This window comes from Chrysochloris asiatica, unplaced genomic scaffold, assembly GCF_000296735.1.
Source record: "Chrysochloris asiatica unplaced genomic scaffold, ChrAsi1.0 scaffold00082, whole genome shotgun sequence".
NCBI lineage: Eukaryota > Metazoa > Chordata > Mammalia > Afrosoricida > Chrysochloridae > Chrysochloris > Chrysochloris asiatica.
Window position 1 is genome coordinate 9,138,931 of NW_006408600.1, and position 23,481 is coordinate 9,162,411.

The window sequence follows — 23,481 nt, forward strand, 5'->3', positions numbered from 1 at the left end:
TTTTCCTCTCAACATCTTTTCCTTTAATACAAATTTTGGAAACTTATTATACATTAATAATCATTAGGCAAATACATTTTACAAATTAATATTTAAGTGTGTGAAGTTGAAGATAAATATCCTAGGCATTAATGAACTGAAGCATAGTGGTTACAAGTCGGGCTGTGAACTGCAAGGTCAGCAGTTTGAAACTACCAGCTGTTCTGTGGGAGAAAGGTGAGGCTTTCTGCTCCCATAAAGATTTACAGACTCGGAAATCCTGTACCAGGTCGCTATGAGTCGGAACCGACTCCACAGCACATAACAACAACAATGAACTGAAATATACTGGTAGTGACCATTTTGAATTGGAGAATCCTGTGGCCTACTATGCTGGGAATGACTAATTGAAGAGGAAAGGTGCCATATTTATCATCAAAAAGTAAATTTCAAAATCTATCCTGAAGTACAGTATTGTCAGTGACAGATTAATATGCCTAAAAGTAAAGCCAGTTAATGTGAATATTGTTCAAATTGCCACACCAACCACTAAAGCCAAAGATGAAGTAATTGAAGACTTTTATCAACTTCTGCATTCTGAAAATTATCAAACTTGCAGTGAAGGCACACTGATAGTAAGGGTAATTGGAATATTAAAGTTGGAAGTAATGAAGAAGGATCGGTAATTAGACAATACAGCCCTGGTGATAAAGAGGACACCTGAGATCACATAATTGAATTTTACAAAGCCAATGACTTATTCATTGCAATTACTTTTTCAACAACATAAACAGTGACTATATAGGTGGACTTCACCTGATGAAATGGACAGGAATCAGATCCACTGAATCTGTGGAAAGAGATGAGACAGAAAAGCTCAGTATCAACAGTCAGAACAAGACTTGTGACTGCCTGTGGAACAGATTATCCATTGCTTATATGCCAGTTCAAATTGAAGTTGAAGAAAATTAAAACAAACCCATAAGAGCCAAAGTACAACCTTGAATTGCCTCAAGGACATCTTATATGAAGACAGCAAAAGGTTAATAAGGAAACATTAGAAAACAAAAATAAACAAAAACTAAAGCTAAAGCAAATGAAAGAAATGGTGTGTAGCAAGAGTTTTGAACAGAAGATTTCAAAGGGTGGCTAGAGAAGACAAAGTATAGTATTGTAATGCAAAGTGAAAAACCTGGAGTTAAAAGCTAAAAGAAAAGAACATATTCCACATTTCTCAATTTGAGAGACCTGAAGAAAAAAAAACTCAAGGCCTGAGTTATGATATTGAGGGATTGTGGCTCTGTAGGGTAAGCATTAGACTGCTAACTGCAAGGTGAGCCGTTCAAACTCACTAACTGCTCCCTGGAAACCCTATACAGGGTCACGACTTAGAACTGACTCCATGGTACATAACAACAATGATGTGGATATAATATTGAATGGCACAGGATGTATATTAAAACAAAAATGATGAAGAAATACACAGTTACTATACCAGAAATAATTGATTGAAGTTTAACCATTTCATGAGTAGTATATGATTAAGAACAAATGGTATTCAAGGAAAAAGTCCAGCTGCACTGAAGTCATTGGCTAAAAACAAGGTTGTAGGAATTAACGGAATACCAAATGAGATTCAATAAATGAATGCAACAGTGGTAGTCCTTACTCATCTATACCAAGAAATTTGGAGGCCTTCTACTTGGCCATTTGACTAGAAGAGAACCATATTTGTGGCTATTCAAAAGAAATCTGATCCAAGAGCATGTGGAAATTATCAAATAATATTGAAGGTAGTTAAAAAACTGTTGGAGCAGTACATCTACAGATCTTCCATAAATTCAAGTCAAATTCAGAACGTGGAATGAGGGATATCATTGCTGATGTAACAAGGATCTTGAATGAAAATAGACAATTCAGGAAGATGTCCACATTTCTTTTATTGACTATGCAAAGACACTTGACTTTGGATCATAAAAAATTATGGGTAACATTGTGAATAATTGGAATTTCAGAGCATTTAATTGTGCTTATGCAGAACCTACCCATAGACCAAGAGGAAGTCATTCTAATAGAACAAGGGATAGTGTTTGGTTTAAAAATGAGCAAAGGTGTGCATCAGGCTTGTATTCTTTTACCTTACATAATTCAATCAATATGCTGAATAAATAGTTGGAGAAGCTAGACTATATACAGAAGAATGCAGTACCAGGATTAGAGGAAGACTCATTAGAAATCCTGAGGTACAATGATGACACAACCTTGCTTTCTGAAAGTTAAGAGTACTTGAAGTACTTACTGATAAAAATCAATGGCTGAAGCCTTCAATATAGATTGATTTTTTTGAAAAAATAACAGAACCAATAAGCAACATCATGATAAACAGAGAAAATATTGAAACTGTAAAGTATTAAAAAGTCAAGATGTTAGTCTTAGGACTATAGTGTACCTGGCTCAGGCCGTGGTATTTTCAATCACCTCTGGTATGTTACTGTAGAATGAGCACTGGACCATAAGGTTAGCTTGAACTGCAAGACTGGCAGTTCAAACTCACCAGCCGCTCTTCAGAGACATGTTACAGGGTCGTTGTGAGTTGGAACTGACTCAACACCATTAACAATAGTAACATATGCATGTGAAAGCTAGATAATGAATAAGGAAGACTGGAGAAAAATTGAATTATATTGTTGGTGAAGAATATTGAAAGTACCATGGACTTTCAGAAAAACAAACAAACCTGTCTTGGGAGAAGTATACAGCTAGAATATTTCTTAGAAACAAGGATGGCGAGACTTTTCTTAGGTGCTTTGGACAGGAGGAACCATTATTTGGGGAAGGATATCATTTCTGGTAAAGAAGAATATCATTTTTGGTGAAGTAAAATCCATCAGAAAGATGGATTGATACAGTGTCTTCAATAATGGTCTAAACATAACAACGATTGTAAAGGTGGTGCAGGATGCTGTTAGTATATATATGTAGGATCAGTATGAGTCAGAAGCAAGACTATGGCACCAAACAACAGAAGTAGTATATTTATGAACTTCCATATTAAATAAAAACACATCTGGTGTGTTAGAATGAGCATTGCGCTGCAAGGCCAGTGGTTCAAATTTACCAGCCACTCCTCGGAAACCCTATACAGGGTTACTATGAGTTGGAACTGACTCCACAACACAGCCCTCACCATTTTATTAGTGAAATATATTTTTATCATTTGCTCTTGTAACAAAATGTAATTCAGCAATCTCGTCTCAATCAAAAGCCACAAAATCAAAATATCACTGAAATGCAAGTTAAATAATATTTGTGATTTTACATCATTTTACTCCATGAACATATGCCCCAAAGTGAGCATGAGATAAGCAAAATGCATCTGATATGATCTCTTTGCTGTTCTGAGTGTAATTCTAGTGTTTAGCAGATTTGCTTTTTACTTAGAAACAAAAGTAGGGTTAACATGAGGTTTTAAAATAAGAGTCTCTTGGAAGTACAATACATATCATGGCAGGTTATTAACAGTGCATGAAGAGCATTGGCCAGTATCAGGGTCTGTGGGAAATGTTCATTGTATCCTTTTTTGTATGGAAGTTGCAAACTGAATCAGACTGTCACCATGTATTTTAGGAGCATAGGTAGTTATAATGAAGAAAAACCTGCATACATAAGGGAAAAGGTATTTTTACTTGTATACTAAGGACTTCTAAAAATAATTTCCTTTGTGAAATCATATTGATGTACAATTTCCTGTAAGTTTTCCAGAAAATAAGCAGAAGAAAATGTTAATGTTTCCTGGTGCATCCTGGAATTATCTGTGTTATTGCAAAATAATTCTTCACAGGTTTATTAAGTTGATACTGTGTATGTCTGTGTATCTGTGTATGCATGCATGTACAAATGTATGAAATAAATTATTATAGAGGCCTCTGATAGAATATGTGCACATAAAGACATATATCAGCTATATATTTTTTAGTTAAAAGTTCACCCAAGTTTGAATGCCAGAAATAGACTTCACGATCATTTTCAAATTTATTAATTTTCTTAGAGCACTTTTCAGCTACTTCACTTAATAAGTAACCACTTAGTTAAGACAAAATGACCCATGCCCTGGATTTATTTCTTGACAGTTTTATTCATGTGGTAGTGGTTATGTGCCGAGCAGTCGGTTCTGACTCATACCAACCCTGAATAGGGTTTCTGAGGCTGTAAATCTCTATGGGAGCAGAAAGTCTCATCTTTCTCCCCTGAAGTGGCTGATAGTTTCAAATTGCTAACCTTGAGGGTAGCAGCCTAACTCATAACCACTATGCTACCAGAGCTCCTTTCACATTCATAGAGACCTGTTATTGTTGTTGTTGTTGTTTTTCATGACATTAGTTGTAACTTTAAAGAAGTGAGGCTAATTCCACATGCACAAAGAGTTAACACTCACTTACAAATCTTAGCCATGCAGATTTGTTTACAATTTTTCAGTATTACAAATAGTGCTACAATGATCATCTTTGTGTATTTCTCTTCATTGTATTCTGGGCAAAATTTCAGGATTAGAATTACTGGATCAAAGGCTATGAACATTTTCAAAATTTATGCATATTGGTTTTTACTATTTTATGTGCTTCTAGCTGAGATGCTTCTTTAAATGATGGCATATTGTTGATAGCCCTGTTTAGATATGCACAGACAGTTAAGTCTAATTGTCTCTCCATTCCATTCAGCATAGAGTGGTAAGAATTATCTTTAAAAAGGTAAGTTAAACAATGTATTACAGGACTTTGGTGTGGTGCTGCAAGGTCAGTTTGAACCGTGAGATCAGTCAGTGTTTCAAACTCACCAGCCTCTACTCGGAAACCCTATACAGGGTCACTATGAGTCAGAACCAGCTTGACAGCACTTAACAACAACAACAACCAGTTAGTGACTTTCCGTTACTCTTAGAACTTATTTGTCATACCTTCCATGAGGTACAAGACTACCTAATTCTAACCTATCTACCTTTCCAACATTGTCAACCACCATTCACTGTGTGTTCCAGCCATCCAGATAAATTTTTGACACTGTGGGTTAATGCACCAGACTGCAAAGCCATTTGAACTGCAAAGTCGACAGTTCAAGCTTACTAACTGCTCCTTGGAAACCCTATACAGGGTCGCTGTGGGTCAGCATCGACTCAGCAGCACTTAACAACAACATAATAATCTGGACTTTCCTTTAAAACAGGGTTTATGTGACATGTAATTCAACTTGCTGAAATCTACTTTTCCTAACTCTGCATAGTCAACTATATCTAAACTCATTTAGATATCAGTTCAAGCATAATGATCACACTTAACGCTCCTCTTCCACTTTATTATCTATCTCACTTTCATGTTTCCACAGAATTTGTAATTATTTTTATGTGTATCCCCCCACTAGAACTAGGTTCTGTGACTTAATCAGTCTTACTCTCTTTTATATTGCTAATTCTCGAAAATTGCACATTATAGACTTTTTTTTTCTGCCAACTTTTGTTAGATTCTTTTGGTAAACAGCTTTATTAAAATATAATTCATTTGGCATACAGTTCACCCATTTAAAGTGTTCAACTCACTGGTTTATATTATGTTCACAGAGTTGTGCAACCATCACCATAATTTTAGAACATTCATTTCTCTAAGAAACCCCATACACATTAACAGTTACATCTAGTAACTGTTAATGTAACTGTATGCCCTACCCACAGACACAGCTCTGTTGCTGTTGTTTATTGCTGTTGAGTTGACTTCAGTTCATAGTGACTTACTATACAACAGAAACAAATGTTGCGCCATCTTCAGGACATTGGTATGTTTGAGCCATTGTTTTGACTCTTGTATCACTCTGTCTCATTGAAATTTATCCTCCTCTTCAGTGACCCTCTTCATTACCACCCATGATCCCTTTTTTTAGTGATTGGTCTTCCAGATCATGTGTCCAAAATAACCACTGAACTTACTGTAACTGTAAATTTGTTTATTGTAAACATTTCATATAAATGGAACCTTAAAATTGTGGTCTTTCTGATACTGAGTACTTTCACTTAATATATTCAAGGTTCATCCTATTTTAGCATGTACTTTATTTGTTTTATTAATTATTCCATTATATGGTATTTCCACATTTTATTTATCCATTAGCCAATTGATGAGTCTCTGGGTGGTTTCTACACATTTTATTTATCCATTAGCCAATTGATGAGTCTCTGGGTGGTTTCTACTTTTTGGCTCTTATGAATACTTCTGTTATGAACATTTATGTAAAGTTTTTATGTGGGGATATATTTTCATTTCTTTTAGGAGTAGCATTGCTCAGTTAATATAATAGACTTTTAGTAAACATTTATTGAATATTTGATAATGATGTAGTGCTGTATGATAATCACTGGACTGCTAACTGTAAGGTCAGCAGTCCAAACATACCAGCCACTCCTTGGAACAATAGGGTTGCTATGAGTTGGAACAGACTCCAAGGCACTTAGCAACAACAATAGTTGTAAGGTAAATAAATCTAGATGCAGGCAATGAAAGTTCTTTCGTTCATCACAGCAAAACCTGACATCTTCTCTCCTTGCCCTCTAGTAATATCTCAATTATTACATTTTTTTCTGCCTAACATAAAATACATAACTAAAGCTACAGATAAGTAGTATCAACACGGTGCTATTGATAGATAGTAAGAAGTGGGTCAGTAATTCTGTTCTTTTGAGTCTTAATTCTGTCACTTATTCCAACTCTCTTACTTAATAAGATTTGAGGCTGCTGATACCAGGAATCCTTTCAACCGGCAAAGAAACATGATGGATTAATGTAATCATCTATACTTCTTCCTTCCTGAAATGACTCCAAAATAATATGAAAAAACACATAGACACAAGGGGAAATAGAAGGATGCAGAAACAGTGGAGAATGAAGACACTTGACAAAACATTCTGGAAAATTAAAAAAAGCTAATGGAAAAATTATTTTACTGTCACAACCTTTACCAACTGAACTCCAGAGGAATTCAAGAATTGGAGGTGCCAGTTAAGAAATAATATCTAAGAAACCCAGGCTGAAAACAGAATGATTATATATAGGTGTGTTTAATGAATATGAGGAGTTCCAGTGTGGTGCTGTGGGATAAGAACTGGACTGTTAATTGCAAGGTTATCAGTTCAAACCTGGTAGCTGCTTCTCAGAAACTAGATAGAATTGCCATGATGGCACTTAATAGTGTATAAGAAAGATTCCTCATGTTAACTCAGTAGTTGGTGGTCTAAACCCACCAACTACTCTACAGAAGAAAGATATGGCAGTCTGCTTCCATAAAGATTTTACAACTTTGGAAACTGTGGAAACTTTCCTATGAGTTGGAAAGGTACTCAAAGGTAGTAGGTTTTGGATTAGTGAGTATAGAACCCTCAATACTGTCATTAGGTTGCACGAAGACAGTCCAATTCTTCCCAGGTAAATATTGGACAGAAGTACCTTCAGCATTTCAAGGTCTTGCAATAAATCCTTTTGATAATTACCTCATTCCTCAAGAAAAAGCCTAAGATATGTACATAGAGATTATACATTGTTGGTACTGCACTGTTTAATATTAACTTAAAGCTAAACATCACCAAACTTCTCAGAAATATCTCCATTATGAAAGAGACAGGCTAAATCAAACAGCAAAGCAAAGTCCTGCATAAAGGAATAAGGGAAATGACAAAATTGCCCCCCCAAAAAAAACCCAAACCCTAAAAAAAAATCCAAACCAAAGAGCTTTATGAGTAATATCATCAGAGATAGTTTGTCTACAAATTAAGAATAGTATGCTATGAAAACAACAAGAGAATAAAAGGTCTTTGGATGGAGTGAACTGGCAGATAAATACCAAGAAAGCGCTCAAAAATAGGACAAAAAAAAATAAATAAAAAGATAAGCAAAATAAAGGTAAATTCTAAAAGGAGTTCTAGAAGGAATAAAAGAGTGAAGTATGGATAAGGAATTAGCAGAGACATTTAAAACAAAATTTTCAAATAGAAATGACTTAAATGTGTGTTCTGAGAGTCTCACAGAGTGTCTACAACTATAAATGAAACAGATTCCAATAAGAAATGAAAATGACAATGTAACAAAATCTACAACATTTATAATTTCTAAAAGAATCATATACCCCATCATAATATGAAAGAGGCTTTGGTGATAACACTGTTAAGACCCCAACTGTGAACTGAAAGGTTAGTGATTTGAAGTCACTCGCTATCCCAACAAAAAGACCTGGTGATGTCCTTTTGTAAAAATTACAGCCAAGAAAACTGTATGAGGCAGTTCTACTCTAGTTCCTGGGGTCACTATGAGTCAGAATATGCTGAAAGACCCAACTACAACAACCTATTGCTATGTTGAACAATTCTTTTTGGTGCAGTAACTGTGTATTCCTTCCACCTTCTTTTGATGTTTCCTGCATCATTAAATATTCTGCCCTTAGAATCCTTCAGTAGATGCCATGGCAGAAACAATGGTCTCAAACATAGCAACAATAATGAGAATGGCACAGGACTGAGCAGTGTTTAGTTCTATTGTTTGAAGGGTCACTATGAGCAGGAACTGATTTGAAAGCACCTAACAATAACATTATGTATGTGAGTTATTATTTTGAAAGTAAAATGGAAATACAATGAAGCCATGTGGACTATTTGAGAAAAGAAAATACCTTCTAAATACATACTTTGATAATCTTTTGGAATTTCTTAAGCTACTGTGTTCATGAAGACAGGGCCCAATAAACTCTGCTCTTCTGTTTTCTTTTTACCTTTGGGAAGTGTGGACAGCAAAAGTTGTGTATATTGTGGGAAATAAGTGTACTGATGAGACATTGGAAAAGTTCTAATTCACTCTTATTTTGTTTCTATGAAAAGTTTCATTATGACAGTATCATTTTCTAAGTTAGTTAATATGCTATATAGTACGGAACTACTTGGAAATAACATTTAGGAGAAAAATTTAATGACATTGAATGTCATATAATACTTCTTATTAATATTCATGCTCATTAGAAGATGGGATAATTAAACCATTTGAGATATCATTTCAAATCAGTTAAATGTTCTATATGAGCCAAATACTATGATTCATAACTTTATAGAGTCTTTCATTTGCTTTCTTGTTGTCAAATTTAATAGTCCATAAAAATGATTATTGAGAAATATAAGCGAAGAATTCAAGAAATCTGCAAATTTGACAGAATGGCTTGCTTTAATTTTTGTTGCATCATCTTTGGAACAGATGTTACTTATGGCCTTTGCAGAATATTTTAGCCTTGCTACTTAAAAAACCTATGAGAATATATCTTACTAAACATTATATAGTCAGGGTGATTTGAGAGATATATGTAGAAACTGATATAGTAAATACAGAAATGTATATGATGAAAACTTATAGGGAGAGTGAGGATTCCATATTTTTTCTTTAGGTGAGTCATTCATTATTTAAATAATTAGTTAAGAAAAAATTTTTCTCCTGAGCAGTAAATGTGGTATTTGTTTTCAACAATCATGTAAGTGAATTATAAATGAAAATTGAAGACAGATGTATTTTCTAGGGTTTAAGTATAGTAGCTTTATAGGTAAAATTGCAGAATTATATACTAGAAGCACCTAGTTATGGCTGTATATGTCTTGAGCAATACAGGAGACTTCAAAAATTCATGGAAGCATGAAATTAAAAGATAATGGAATTTTTCCATGAATTTTTCAAGCACCTGTGTGTGTGTGTGTTTGCATATGTATATATGGTTATTTAGTTGTGCATATTGTTGTTGTGAAGTGCCGTTGAGTTGGTTCTGAGCCATAGTGACCCTATATAGGATTTCTGAGGAGCAGCTGGTGAGCTTGAACAACCGACCTTGCAGTTCAAATGGCTTTGCAGTCTTGCACATTAACCCACAGCACCACACCAGGACTGTCATATTAATTGTACATATTAGGTGCTGTCAAGCCTGTTTTTATGATTACTGACTCTATGTACACCACAGTACCACTCCTCTGTCAGTTTCTCATACTGTGGTGGCTTGCACATTGCTGGAATTCTGGAAGTTATTCCACCAGTATTGTCAATACCAGTAGGGTCACCCATGGTGGACAGGTTTCAGCTGAGTTTCCAAACTAAGAAAGATTAGGAAGAAGGAGAGACAGCCTACTTCCAAATATTTAGTCAATGAAACCCTATGAGTAGCATTAGAACACTGTCAAATAGCACCCAGATATTGACTACTGAAACAAAATGAACAGCACCAGAATATTATCAGATATAGTTTTGAGAAGAAGAACACCACAGGTTTTAAGGCACTCAAAATACATCTGGGGAAGAGCTGCCTCAAAGTACAGTTGACCATAATGACATGAAAGGAGTAAAGTCTTTAGGACCTACATTTGCTTAAGGAGTACAAGTCAAAATGAAGAGAAGTCACTGTAAACATCCACTAATAATCAGAACATGGAATGTATGAAGTATGAATCTAGATAACTGGAAATTGTCAATATCCAATATATTAATATCCTAGGCATTAGTGAGCTGAAATGGACTGCTATTGACCATTATGAATCTGACAATCACATGGCTTACTATGCTGGGAATGACAAGTTGAAGAGGAATGCCTTCACACTAATCATAAAAAAGAACATTTCATGATCTGTCTTGAAGTACAACATTGTGTTCATAAAGCATAAAGGATAACATCCATGCACCGACCAGTTAATACAACTATTACTCAAATTTACGAATCAATCACTAAGGCCTGTTATGATGAAACTAAAGAATTCGACCACCTTCTTCAGTTGGAAGTTAATCAAACATGCAATAAAGATTTATTGATAATTACTGATGATTCGAATGTAAAAAGCAAAGATCAGTAGTTGGAAAAGATGGTCTTAGTTATAGAAACAATGATGAAAAATCTCGTGATAGAATTTTGCAACAATGACATCTTCTTTGCAAATACCTTTGTTAAACAACATAAAAAAAGATAACTAAGCACTTGGACGTTACCAGATGGAACACATAGAAATTAATATGAGTACATCTGTGGAAAAGCTCCATATCATCAGCCATAACAAGGCTGGGCAGACTGTGGAGGAGAACATTAATTTGCTCATATGCAAATTCAGGTTGAAGCTCAAGAAAATTAAACAAGTCCACAAGAGCCAAAATATGACCTTGAACATACCTAACCTGAATTTAGAGACCATCTAAAGAACAAATTTGATGCATTAGACATGAAAAACTGAAGACTAGAAGAGTTATGGGATGACATGAAGAACACCATACAGGAAGAAAGCAAACGGTCATTACAAAGACAAGAAGAAAAAGACCAAAATGGATATAACAAGAGACTGAAACTTGCTCTCCAGCGTAGAGATGATAAAGTAAATGGAAGAAATGAGGAAGTAAAAGAACTTAGTGGAAATTTCAAAGATCAATTCAAGAATACAAAGTCAAATATTATAACAAAATGTGCAAAGACCTGGAAGTAGAAAACCAAAGGGAATAACATGCTCAGCATTTCTCAAGCTAAGAGAAATGAAGAAAAAATTTAATCCTCAACTTGAAATATTGATGGATTCTCTGGGCAAATTATTGAATGATTCAGATAGTATTAAAAGAAGATAGAAGGAATGCACACAGTCACTCTATCAAAAAGAAATGGTTGTTGTTCAGCCTTTTTAAGAGGTAACATATGATTAAGAACCAATGATCCTGAAGGAAGAAGTCCAAGGTGCATTGAAGGCACTGTTAACAACAAGGCTTTGGAAAATGATGGAATGAAAACTGACATATTCTAACAAACTGATGCTGCACTGGAAGCACTCACTCATCTATGCTAAGAGGTTTGGACGATAGCTAGCGTTGCCAGTTTCACTAGTAGAGATCCATATTTGTGTGCATCCCAATGATAGATTACCCAACAGAATGCGGAAATCATCAGACAATATCATTAAGATCACACACAAGTAAATTTTTTCTAAAGATAATTCAAAAACTGCTGCAACATTACATTGACATGGAATTTCTAGAGATTCAAGTCATATTCAAAAGAGGAGGTGGAATGAGAGATATAATTGCTGTCATCAGATGGATCATGGCTGGAAGCAGAGAATACCAGAGAGATGTTTGCCTGTGCTTTATGAACTATGCAAATTATTTCAATTGTGTGGATCATGAAAAGTTATGGACAATGATGTGGAGAATGATTATTCTGAAACAGTTAATTGTTCTCATGAGGAACCTGTACATAGACCAAGAGGCAAATGCTCAGATAGAACAAGGGGATATAGATGGTTTAAAATTAGGAATGGTATGTGCTCAGTTTGTATTCTTTCACGGTAATTTTTCACCCTATATGCTGAGCAAATAATCTGAGAAACAGGATTATATGAAGAAAAATGTGGCCTCAGGATTGGACGAAGTCTGATTAACCTGTGATATGCAGATGATACAGCCTTGCTTGCTAAAAGCAAAGAGGACTTAGTAACCTTACTGATGAAGATCAAAGACCACAGTCTGTGGTTTCTCAGTGTAAAGAAAACAAAAATCCTCACCACAGGACCAATAAATAATATAAAGATAAATGGAGAAAAGATAGAAGTTGTTTTTGCTTTGAACCATCAACACTCATGGAAGCAGCAGTCAAGAAATCAAATAATGTACAGCATTAGGCACATCTGCACAAGACCTCTTTAAAGTGTTGAAGAACAAAGTTGTCAGTTTGAGGATTAAGGTGATCTTGACTCAAGCCATGGTATTTTCAGTAGCCTCATATGCATGTGAAAGCTTGAAAGTTAAGAAGGAAGACCATAGAAGAACTGATGCATTTGAGTTATGGTGTTGGAGCAGAATATTAAAAGTACCATGAACTGCCCAAAAAGCAAAACAATTTGTGTTGGAAGAAGTACAGTCAGAATGCTTCTTGGAAGCCAGGATGGCCATACTTCTCTTATGCTTCAGACATATTATCACGAGGAACCAGTCTCTGAAAAAGGACATCATAGTTGGTAAAATGGAGTGTCAGGAAGTAGCAGGAAGACCCCCAGTAAGATGGACTGGTATAGTAGCAGCAGCAACGGGCTCAAGCATAGCAATCTTGGTGTTGTTGCTAAACTAGGCAGTGATTTGTTCTAGTGCTATGAGTTGGTACTTATTTGATGGCACCTAATAACAATAATAAGTGGAACACAAAGAAGCAATACCATCCTCACAATCATTTAGAGGCCATTGTTACAGCCAATATCAATACATTTCATTGAAGGTTTTCCTCTTTCTTACTTGTTGCTGTTCTTCTTAGGTACCATTGAGTCATCTGTGACTCATAACTAGCCCCTGCATAACAGAATGAAGCACTGCTTGTTCCTGCACCATCCTCACAATTGTTGTTACACCTGAGTCCATTGCTGCTGCTACTGTACCAATCCATCACTTTGGATGTCTTCCTCTTTCACCAACCCTCTGTTTACCTAGCATGATGTCATTCTTCAGGGACTCATCCCTTTTGATAATATGTCTGAAGTATGAGAGACTAAGTCTAGCCATCCTGGCTTCTAAATTGCATTCTGGCTATAATTCCTCAAAGTTTCTGCTGAGCTTTTTTACCTCATGTCTGTATTTTGATTTAGAATCTCTATGCTGAAGATCAAGTTTCAGAGTCTCTTCTGATATCCATTTTGGTCTTTTCCTTCTTTTTTGTCTTCTTAATGACTTTTTGCTTTCCTCCTGTATGATGTTTTTTATGTCATCCCACAACTTTTTGGATCTTTGATCATTAGTGTGTAATTCATCAAATCTTTTCTTGAGATCTGTAAATTCAGGTTGAATACGTTCAAGATCATATTTTGACATTCATGGACATGTTCTAATTTTCCTCAACTTCAGCCTGAAGTTACATATGAGCAATTGATGGTCTACGCCACACTCTGCTCCTAGTCTTGTTTTGCCTAATGATATGAAGCTTTTCCACTGTATCTTCCCACAGATGTAGTCAATTTCATTTCGGTATATTCAACCTGTTGAAGTCCATGTATATAGTCACCTTTTGTGATGTTTAATAAAGGTATTTGCAATGAATAATTTATTGGCCTTAAATAATTCTACCATGTGATCTCCTGCATTGTTTCGATTACCAAGGCCATGTTTTCCAATATCTGACCCATTTTCTTTGTTTCCAATCTCTGTATTCCACTCATCTATAGTCACGAATGCATCTTGAATGCATGTTTGATCAATTTCAGACTGAGGAAGTTGATAAAATTCTTCAATTTCATCACCGATGGCTTTAGTGATTGGTGTGTAAATTTGAGTAATGGTGGTATTAACTGGCCTTCCTTGTAGATGTACGGATATTATCCTGTCACAGCATAATGCTTCAAGATAACATCTTTGTTCATTAACACTTGAAAGAGAGCTTTTGCAGCCGATTTGCACAATGCAGCATGCCTTTTGATTTCTTGACTGCAGCTTCCATGGGCATTATCTGTGGATTCAAGTAAAATGAAATACTTAACAACTTCAATATTTTCTGTGTTATTTTGATGTTGCTTAGTGTTCCAGTTGTGAGGATTTTTTATATTCTTTGCATTGAGATCCTCCCTTTTGGTTTTCTAACTCAAAGTCTTTGCACAGTTGATTGTAATTCTTTAATTTGTTTTTAAGCCACCCTTTGAAATATTCTGTTCATTGTTTTTACATCATCATTTTAATTTGATTTAGTGCGTTCAAGAGCAAGTTTCATACTCTCTTACATTCATTTAGTTCTTTTCTTTCTTTCATGCCTTTTTAATGACCTTTTGCTTTTATTGTATTAATGTGATTGACATCATCCCACAACTGCTCTGGTCTTTGATTGTTAGAGTTCACACCTAATACCTGTACGTTGGTGGTCTCTAAATTTAGGTGGAATATACTCAAGGTCATACTTGGTTCATACTCTCATGAATGTGTTTTACTTTTCTTTAGTTTCAACTTGAACTTCCATATGAACAATTGATGGTATGTTCCTTAATTGGATCCTAGCCTTGCTCTGACTGATGATATTGAGTTTCTCCATGATCTCTTTTCACAGATATAGTTGATTCAATTTATGCATATTCCATCTGTTGGTTCTACATGTGTAATCACCATTTATGTTGTTCATAAAAGATATTTGCAACAATCAAGTCATCAGTCATGCCAAGTTCTATCCTGATCTCTCTGGCATAGTTTCTATCAACAAGGCCACATTTTCCAACCACTGATTCTTGTTTCCAGTTTTTTCATTCCAATCAGCAATAATTATCAATGCACTCTGATTGCACATTTGATCAATTTTAGATTGCAGATGCTGATAAAAAATTTCAGTTTCTTCATCTTTGTTTTTAGTGATTGGTGCATAAATTTGAATAGTATTTGTAATAATGGTCTTCCTTGTAGACATGTGGAAAATTTCCTATCACTTAAAGTGTTGCACTTCAGGATAGACCCTGAAATGTTGTAATTCTTGGTACACGAGACCTTAAGTGTGTCTGATTCATAATGGTCAATACTAGTGCATTTCCACTCACTAATGTCTTGCATATAACTCTTTGTGTGTTGTACTTCATTATTGATGATTTTCAGTTTCTTTAGATTCATATTTTGTCTTCAATGCTCTGATCATTAATGGATGTTTGTAGTGCTTTCTGCCTCCCTCGAATCATGTCTCATGAGCAAATGAAAATCCTGAAGATGCAGCGCATCCATATCATACAGGGTCACTATGAATCTGAATGACTCCTTGGCACATGACCACCACCATCTCTGAGCAAAGAGTCCTGGTGTGGCATTGTGGGTTAATGCACCAGACTGCAAAGCTATTTGAACTGCAAGGTCAGAAGTTAAAGCTCACCAGTTGCTCCTTGGAAACCCTATACAGGGTCACTATGGGTCAGAATCGACTCAACGGCACTTGATAACAACAACAACAAATCTTTGAGCATGGGAGTCCTGGTGTGGCACTGTGGGTTAATGTGCCAGACGGAAAAGCTGTTTGAACTGCAAAGTTGACGGTTCAAGGTCTCCAACTGCTCCTTGGAAACCTTATACAGGATCACTGTGGGTCAGAACCGACTCGAGGGCACCTAACAACAACAAAAACAGTCTTTGAGCATGAATCCTGGTGTGGCTTTGTAGGATCAGCACTGGATTGTGAAAGGATGGCAGTTCAACCCACCAATTGCTCCTCAGAAACCCTGTACAGGGCTACTTTCAGTTAGTACTGGTTCAACGACACACAATAACAGCATCTTTGAGGAGACAGCTCTTCCCCAGTCGTATTTTGTATACCTTTCAACTCAAAGGGCTGATTATCAGGCACTGTTGCTATTTATGGAGTCCTGGTGTGGCACTGTAGGATAAACACTGCACTGCTAACTAAAATGTCAGTGGTTCAAATCCACCAGTCCCTCCTCGACAACCATACAGTGTCTCTATGAATTGGAGCTGACTCCATGGGACTTAACAACAATCACTATTTGTTAGGTTTTCACTGGGTACATTTTTCAGAAGTAGATTACCAGGTTGCCCTCCCTAGTTTGTCTGGAAGCTCTGTTGAAAGCTGTCTACCATGGATGGCCCTGCCTTTATGTGAAATACTGATGTCATAACAAGTGGTGCATTTGACACATAGCCACTGTTCAAACAATATTCAATTCTTTTTCACTTTCTTTTAAAAATCAATGTTAATGAATAATATGAAAATACAAATAAAGGCATAAACTTGTGTATTGAAAAGACATTGTTTTATGCACCTGCACTTATTTATTCAGTAAACATTTATTGTGTATAGAGTATTTTGTTGGACCTCTTGTGGTTCTTATATACGAATAGAATAAGCCATAGTCACAGTCTCTTTCGATTCTTTTAGTCTAGTAAAGGAGACAGGCATAGAAATGTAACTTTAACAGAGCAAAATAAATGCACGTAGGGAAATTATACATTATGTACAGCTAGGAAAAACTTTGATGCATAATTCTATATTTCATTATTGGCTAGTGTTTAGAATTTTTTATTATTTGTGCTTGTGAAATTTTTGCTTGTAAGCCATCACAAATAATATATATTTTTCATTTTAATAATGTAATTATTGGAAGTAAACTTTTTTTTAAAGGTTATCGAGAATTTTGACATTTAAATATTTGTTGTCAACTGATACAATATTATGATTCCAGAAAACATAAAGCATCCTATCATTAGTTTTTTTTTGTTTTGTTTTTTAAGTCAAACATAAGGGAAAATGAAATATTAATTCAGATTTGTGTGCTAAAAGTGAAAAAAAAATTGGAAGAAGCAAAATAATTTACTTATATATTGAAACTTGGAGTGCTTCTATATTTCTTTCTTGTGTAAAATATAATCAAGATCTATTTCTTCTATATCAACAAATTGTGTTGAAAAGAGAGAGTAAAGCTCTTAACCTACTTTCCTATCTTCAGTTTTTAACTTTATCATGCTTGTTAATTGCCTGAGTGTCCTTTAACCATCTATTTCCATGATTCTTTCCCAGAGGCTTGGTTTAATTTTAAATGTGCTGTGTATTCAGCCCTAATTATGTGAGAACTTACTGCAGACAAACAGCAAGAGATAGTAATGACTAAAACGTGTTCTTAAATCATTGTCATAGATATGACAAGCTTGTTGCTGTAAACATTTCGTGATTGGGAAATCTATATAAGATAATACTTGGAAGCGTATGGACATTTAAAAATAGGATTACTTCCTAGAGACGTGATTTTACTAAATATATTTTTGAAATATATTTCTCATCAACTATGTCAACATGTCAAACATCCACACCAACTTAAAATTATTTTAATAGCCAATAAGTAAACATAAGATGTTTGTATTACTTCGTCTGAGATACAATCAAATTAACAAAATACACTGTCTGCATGCCAGGAATTACTATCTTATCTTTTTTTTTTTTTGGAAAACATTTGAAAGGAGAGAATATGAGAAAGATGTCTACCTCTTTTTATTGACAATGGAAAGGTGTTTGACTGTGTGGATCACAACAAATAGTGGACAACACTGCAAAGAATGGAAATTCCAGAACAGTTCATTGTGCTCATGCAGAGGCAATAATTCAAGCAGAATAAACAGATACTGGTGGTGGTGGTGTGCCATGGAGTTGGTTCCGACTCATAGAAATCCAGCACCGCACATGATTTCTGAGGCTGTAAATCTTTATGGGAGCAGAAAGCCTCATCTTTCTCCTATGGAACAGCTGGTAGCTTCGAACTGCTGACCTTGAGGTTAGCAGCCTGAGTTGTAACCACTACACTCCCTGGTTTAAAATTAGGAAAATTATACAGTAGGGTTGTATTCTTTCACTATACTTTTTTCAATCTGCATACTGAGCAAATAATTTGAGAAGCTGGACTTTATGAAGAGAGAGTAGCATTGGATTTGGAGGGAGACTCATTAACAACCTGTGATATTCATTTGATACAACCTTGCTTGCTGAAAATGAAGAGAACTTGAGACACTGATGAAGATCAAAGACTACAAGCTTCTGTATGGATCATAACTCAGTAAAATGAAAACAAAAATCCTTACAACTGGAGCAGTAAGTAATTTCATGATAAGCAGAGAACATATTGAAGTTATTAAGGATTTCATTTTATTTGAATATATAATCATCACTCATGGTAACATAAATCAGGACATCAAGTGACATGTTACATGGGGAAAATCTGTAGCAAAATACCTCTTTCAAGTGTTTAAAATAAAAAATGTCACTTTGAAAATTAAGATGAACTTGACCCAAACCATGGTCTTTTCAGTCACCTCATATGCATATGAAAGCTGGACAATGGCTAAGAAAGACCAAAGAACTGATGCCTTTGAATTATGGTGTTAGCAAGAATATTAAATATACCATGGGTTGCCAGAAGAATGAACATCTCTGTGTTGGAAGAGGGGTAATCAGAATGCTCCTTAGAAGAGAGGATGGCAAATCTTTGTCTCTGTACTTTGGACTTGTTACCAGAAGGGACAACATCATGCTAGAGTAGATAGTCAGTAAAAAATGAGAAGGCTCTCAAAGAAATGGATTGACAAAATGGTTGCAACAATGGGATCAACTGTAGGAATGATTGTGAGGATGGCTCTGGATGGAAGGTATTGATAGTTTTACTCTGTTATACATAGGTGTGCTATGAGTAAGAACTGGCTGGATAGCACTAAGTTATAACAAATGTTTGCATAGGAGGTAGTCGTTGTTTGGTTGTAGAATTCTGGTCTTCCTTGTGGGAGACCTGGGTTTGATTTATGACCAGTGCACTTCATATGCAGCTACCACTGCCACCTGTCTGTCAATGGAGACTTGAATAGTGCTATGATGTTGAACAGGTTTCAGTGAAATAGAAACACTAGAAAGAAATATCTGGAGACCTAATGCTGAAATCAGTCCAAAAAACCCCTATGGATCACAACAGATCAATCAGTATCCCATCATTGGGATGGCACAGAACTGGGCTTTGTTTTGTTCTATTTTGCATGGGATCTTCATGAATTGGGAACCAGCTTCATGGTAGTTAAATAACAAAATGTTTGCTTAAATGTTCAAAATAAATTGAGATTTTAAGCCCTGTTGGATTTACTTGAATTTAATGGGGGAGAAGTTGCTGGTGAAATGTTGACACATGGGAAAAGCAATGCAGTCAGTGGAGGCATTTACAAAAGGTGATCAAAATATAGTGTTACTTATTAACAGTAAATTCTAGCTTGTTATACTCTTGCAAGTATCTTTATTCATGTTATTTCCCTGTGTCCTTTGAACAATGCTATAACAGGTACTATTGTGTCATACAACAGTTTAGAAAACAAAAGTATAGAGCAGTTAAGAGACAAGACAGTTTGTAAGTAGAGAAGCTGGAATTTGAACCTACGGACCTGGCTCTGAGCCCAGGATCTTAAACACTGTGCTTTGTCATAGAGGTGTATAGTTATATTCTGATTTAGTGATTCAGTCTCTTTATCTGACTATATAAAATAATGCACTTTTAGAAATTATATATTCTTTTCCTGGATATAGGAATCCTAGTTACTTAATGGATACACTCAAATGGGAAATGGTGCCCTGTTAACCAGATGTTGGCTAAATTTTTTGAGAGCTTCAATTCATGTTGAGTTGGATCCTATGTGTCAAAATCTATTAATTTCAAACTCTCATTTTGTATTCCAAACATGCTAATATTTGACATTAAATAATTATGGGTGACCTCAAAAGTTAAAATGTTCTTATTGTTGTTGTTATGTGCCATGGAGTCGGTTCCGACTCATAGTGACCCTGTACAGGGTTTCCAAGGCTGTAAATCTTTATGGAGCAGAAAGCCTCATCTTTCTCCCGTGGAGCAGCTGGTAGTTTCAAACTGCTGACCTTGTGGTTCGCAGCCTGATTCGTAACCACTACGCTACCAGGGCTCCTTATACAGGTAGACAAATCATGTGGAAATAAGCTTTACAAACTTCCTTTGACTCTGTTAAAATCTTAATACTCTAGAAAATATATGAATCCCTGAAAAGAATGCTAGTCCCTAAAAACTACTTTTAATTTTCTTTCATTAAGTTTTTCTGTATTCTTTTGTATATATTAAGATGAACAGACTACTGAGATGAAACTAGTCATCAAGAGCTGAACTCATAGCAAAGTAATTGGCAGATGTATGAAAAGATAAAAAGCAACTGCAACAATTTAAGCTCCGGACCACAGGGTCAATTTGAACTGCAATGTTGGCAGTTCAAACTATACAAGCTTGCTATGAGTAGGAACTGACTTTTTGGCACTCAACAACAACAATTATTGAAGTGAGTCCTAGTGTGTCACTGTAGAATAAGCATTGGACTACTCACCATTAGATTTGCAGCTCAAATCTGCCATCTGCTCTTCAGAAACTGTATACAGGGTTGCTATGAGTCAGAACTCACCACTTGTCTGTCAGTTTGTTGTACTTTGGTGGCTTGTATGGTGCTCTGATGCTGGAAGCTATGTCATAGTATTTTAAATACTAACAAGGTCACCCACAATGGACAGGTTTCAGCTGAGATTCCTGACACACTAGGAAGAAGGAGAGACAGACTACTTTAGAATATTTAGTCACTGAAAACTTTATGAATAATAGTAGAACACTGTTAGCACCAGAATATTGAAACATGATGAAGAGCCCCAGAATATTATCAGACACAGTACTAGAAGATGAGCCTCTCATAATTCAAGGCACTCAAAATGCCACTGGGGAAGAGCTGCCTCCTCAAAGTAGAGTTGAACATGATGATGCAAATGGAGTAAAGCCTTTGGGAACTTCATTTGCTGATGGGGCGATTATGGAAGTGTGGAGCATGGAAAACTCCAGCAGCTGGAGATGCAGACCAAGAGACTGCAGAAGGGCATGAAGAAGAGCACGGATGCTGAACTAGCCATGTCGAAATCTGCCATGAAGATATCTTTGGACTTACTCTCCAATCCCTTCTGTGAACAAGACCAGGAATTCTTGAATATGGTGACAGTCCTGGACACTACCATGAAGCGGATGGATGCCTTCAACCAGGAAAAGATAAATCAGATCCAAAAGACTGTGATTGAACCCTTAAAAAATTTTGGCAGTGTCTTCCTGAGCCTCAACATGGCGGTGAAATGGCTGGAACAGACCTTACAGGACTGTAGGAGATTACAAACCAAGATGGAAGAGTATAAGGAAAGCGAGAAGACAAGGGCAGTGCTGGCCAATCTCCACCAGGCCCGGTGAGAGCTACAGCCTGTGAAGGATGACTTTGAAGCCAAAACCAAGCAGCTCCTAGATGAAATGCCTCCATTCTACAATAGCCGACACAACTACTTCCAGCCTTGATTTAAGTCCCTAATCCAAGTCCAGGTTGTGTACTGTTCAGAAATGCAGAAGATCTTTGGAGACCTAACCCAGCAGCTCAACCAGTCAGGCCACAGTGATGAGCAGTGGAAATGGGAGAAAGAGGCCAGATGGAGCGAATTCAGAGCTTCTCTATTGTGGCTGATGACTGAATTCTGACCTCCTTCCAAAGACTACTAAGACACTAATCACCTTTTTAGCTTAGTCTCATGTTCCTCCCAGTCTTCTGCCTAGCAAAAGGCCCTCTCCTGGGACAAAATGGCCAACAGCAGGTTGGGGAGCTACCTCACCAGCCCTTGGAAATGATTGAGCCTTCATTTCCTTGAACTCTTAAGTTGTTGTCTCCCCACTCAATAAAAAGCAGTCAGACATAAGGTAAGTGGTGTAGAAACCCCCCAGGGCCATAGCCAGTTTGAGCCCTTTAAATGATATACTTTGCTGGAAATGACAGATTGAGGAGATGAGGAGGCCCAAGAGCTTAACAGAAAATTTCAAAGATCAGCTCAAGAAGATAAAGGCAAACAGTACAACAAAATGTGCAAATATGTGGAATCAGAAAACAAAAAAGGAAGAACACACTTAGCATTTCTCAAGCTGGGGGAACTGAAGAAAAAATTCAAGCCTCGGCTTTTGTTATTGAAAGATTCTCTGGACAAATTGAATGCTGCAGAAAGCACCAAGAGAAGATGGAAGGAATACACAGAGTTACTGTACCAAAAGGAAATGGTTAATGTTCAACCATTTCAAGAGGTAGCATATGATCAAGAGCCAATGATACCAAAGGAAGAAGTCCAAGGTGCATTGAAGGAATTGGCAAAGAACAAGGCACCAGGAATTGATGGAATAAAAATTGAAATCTGTCAAGAAAGTGAGGCGGCACAGGAGGCACTCACTCATCTCTGCCAAGAAATTTGGAAGACAACTAAGTGGCTGACTAATTGGAAGAGATCCATATTTGTGCCAATTCCAAAGAGAGGTGACCCAACAGAATGCGGACATCATCGGACAATCTTTGATATCCCATGAGAGTAAAGTTTTGCTAAATGTAATACAGAAATGGCAACATTCATACAGAGAGAACAATCAGACAGAGAACTTCCAGAGGTTCAAGCCAGATACAGAAGAGGCCGTGGAATGAAAGATATCATTGTTGATGTCTGATGGATCTTGGCTAAAAGCAGAGAATATCAGAAAGATGTTTACCTGTGCTTTATTGATTATGCAAAGGCTTTCAGTTGTGTGGATCATGACAAGCTATGGACAACATTCCATAGTATGAGTATTCCTGAACACTTAATTGTGCTCATGAGGAATCTGTACTTGGACCAAGAGGCCATTGTTTGAACAGAACATGGGAACACTGAATGTTTTAAAATTAAGAAAGGTGTGCAACAAGATTTTTTTTTCACCATATTTATTCAACCTGTATACTAAGCAAATCATCCAAGAAGCTGGGTTCTGTGAAGAAAAATGTGGCATCAGGATTGAAGAAAGACTCATTAAGAACCTGTAATATGCAGATGATACAACCTTGCTTGCTGAAAGTGAAGAGGACTTAAAACATTTACTGATGAAGATCAAAGAGC

The 23,481-nt window shown here is 36.2% G+C and overlaps 1 protein-coding gene and 1 pseudogene across 1 annotated transcript in view; both read left to right on the forward strand.

The window, feature by feature from the left end:
* The window catches only part of HCN1 (hyperpolarization activated cyclic nucleotide-gated potassium channel 1), a 689,786-nt gene that overhangs the window by 5,382 nt on the left and 660,923 nt on the right, over window positions 1–23,481 (forward strand). The window lies entirely within an intron of this gene.
* Window positions 17,977–22,047, forward strand: LOC102826387 (annotated as a pseudogene).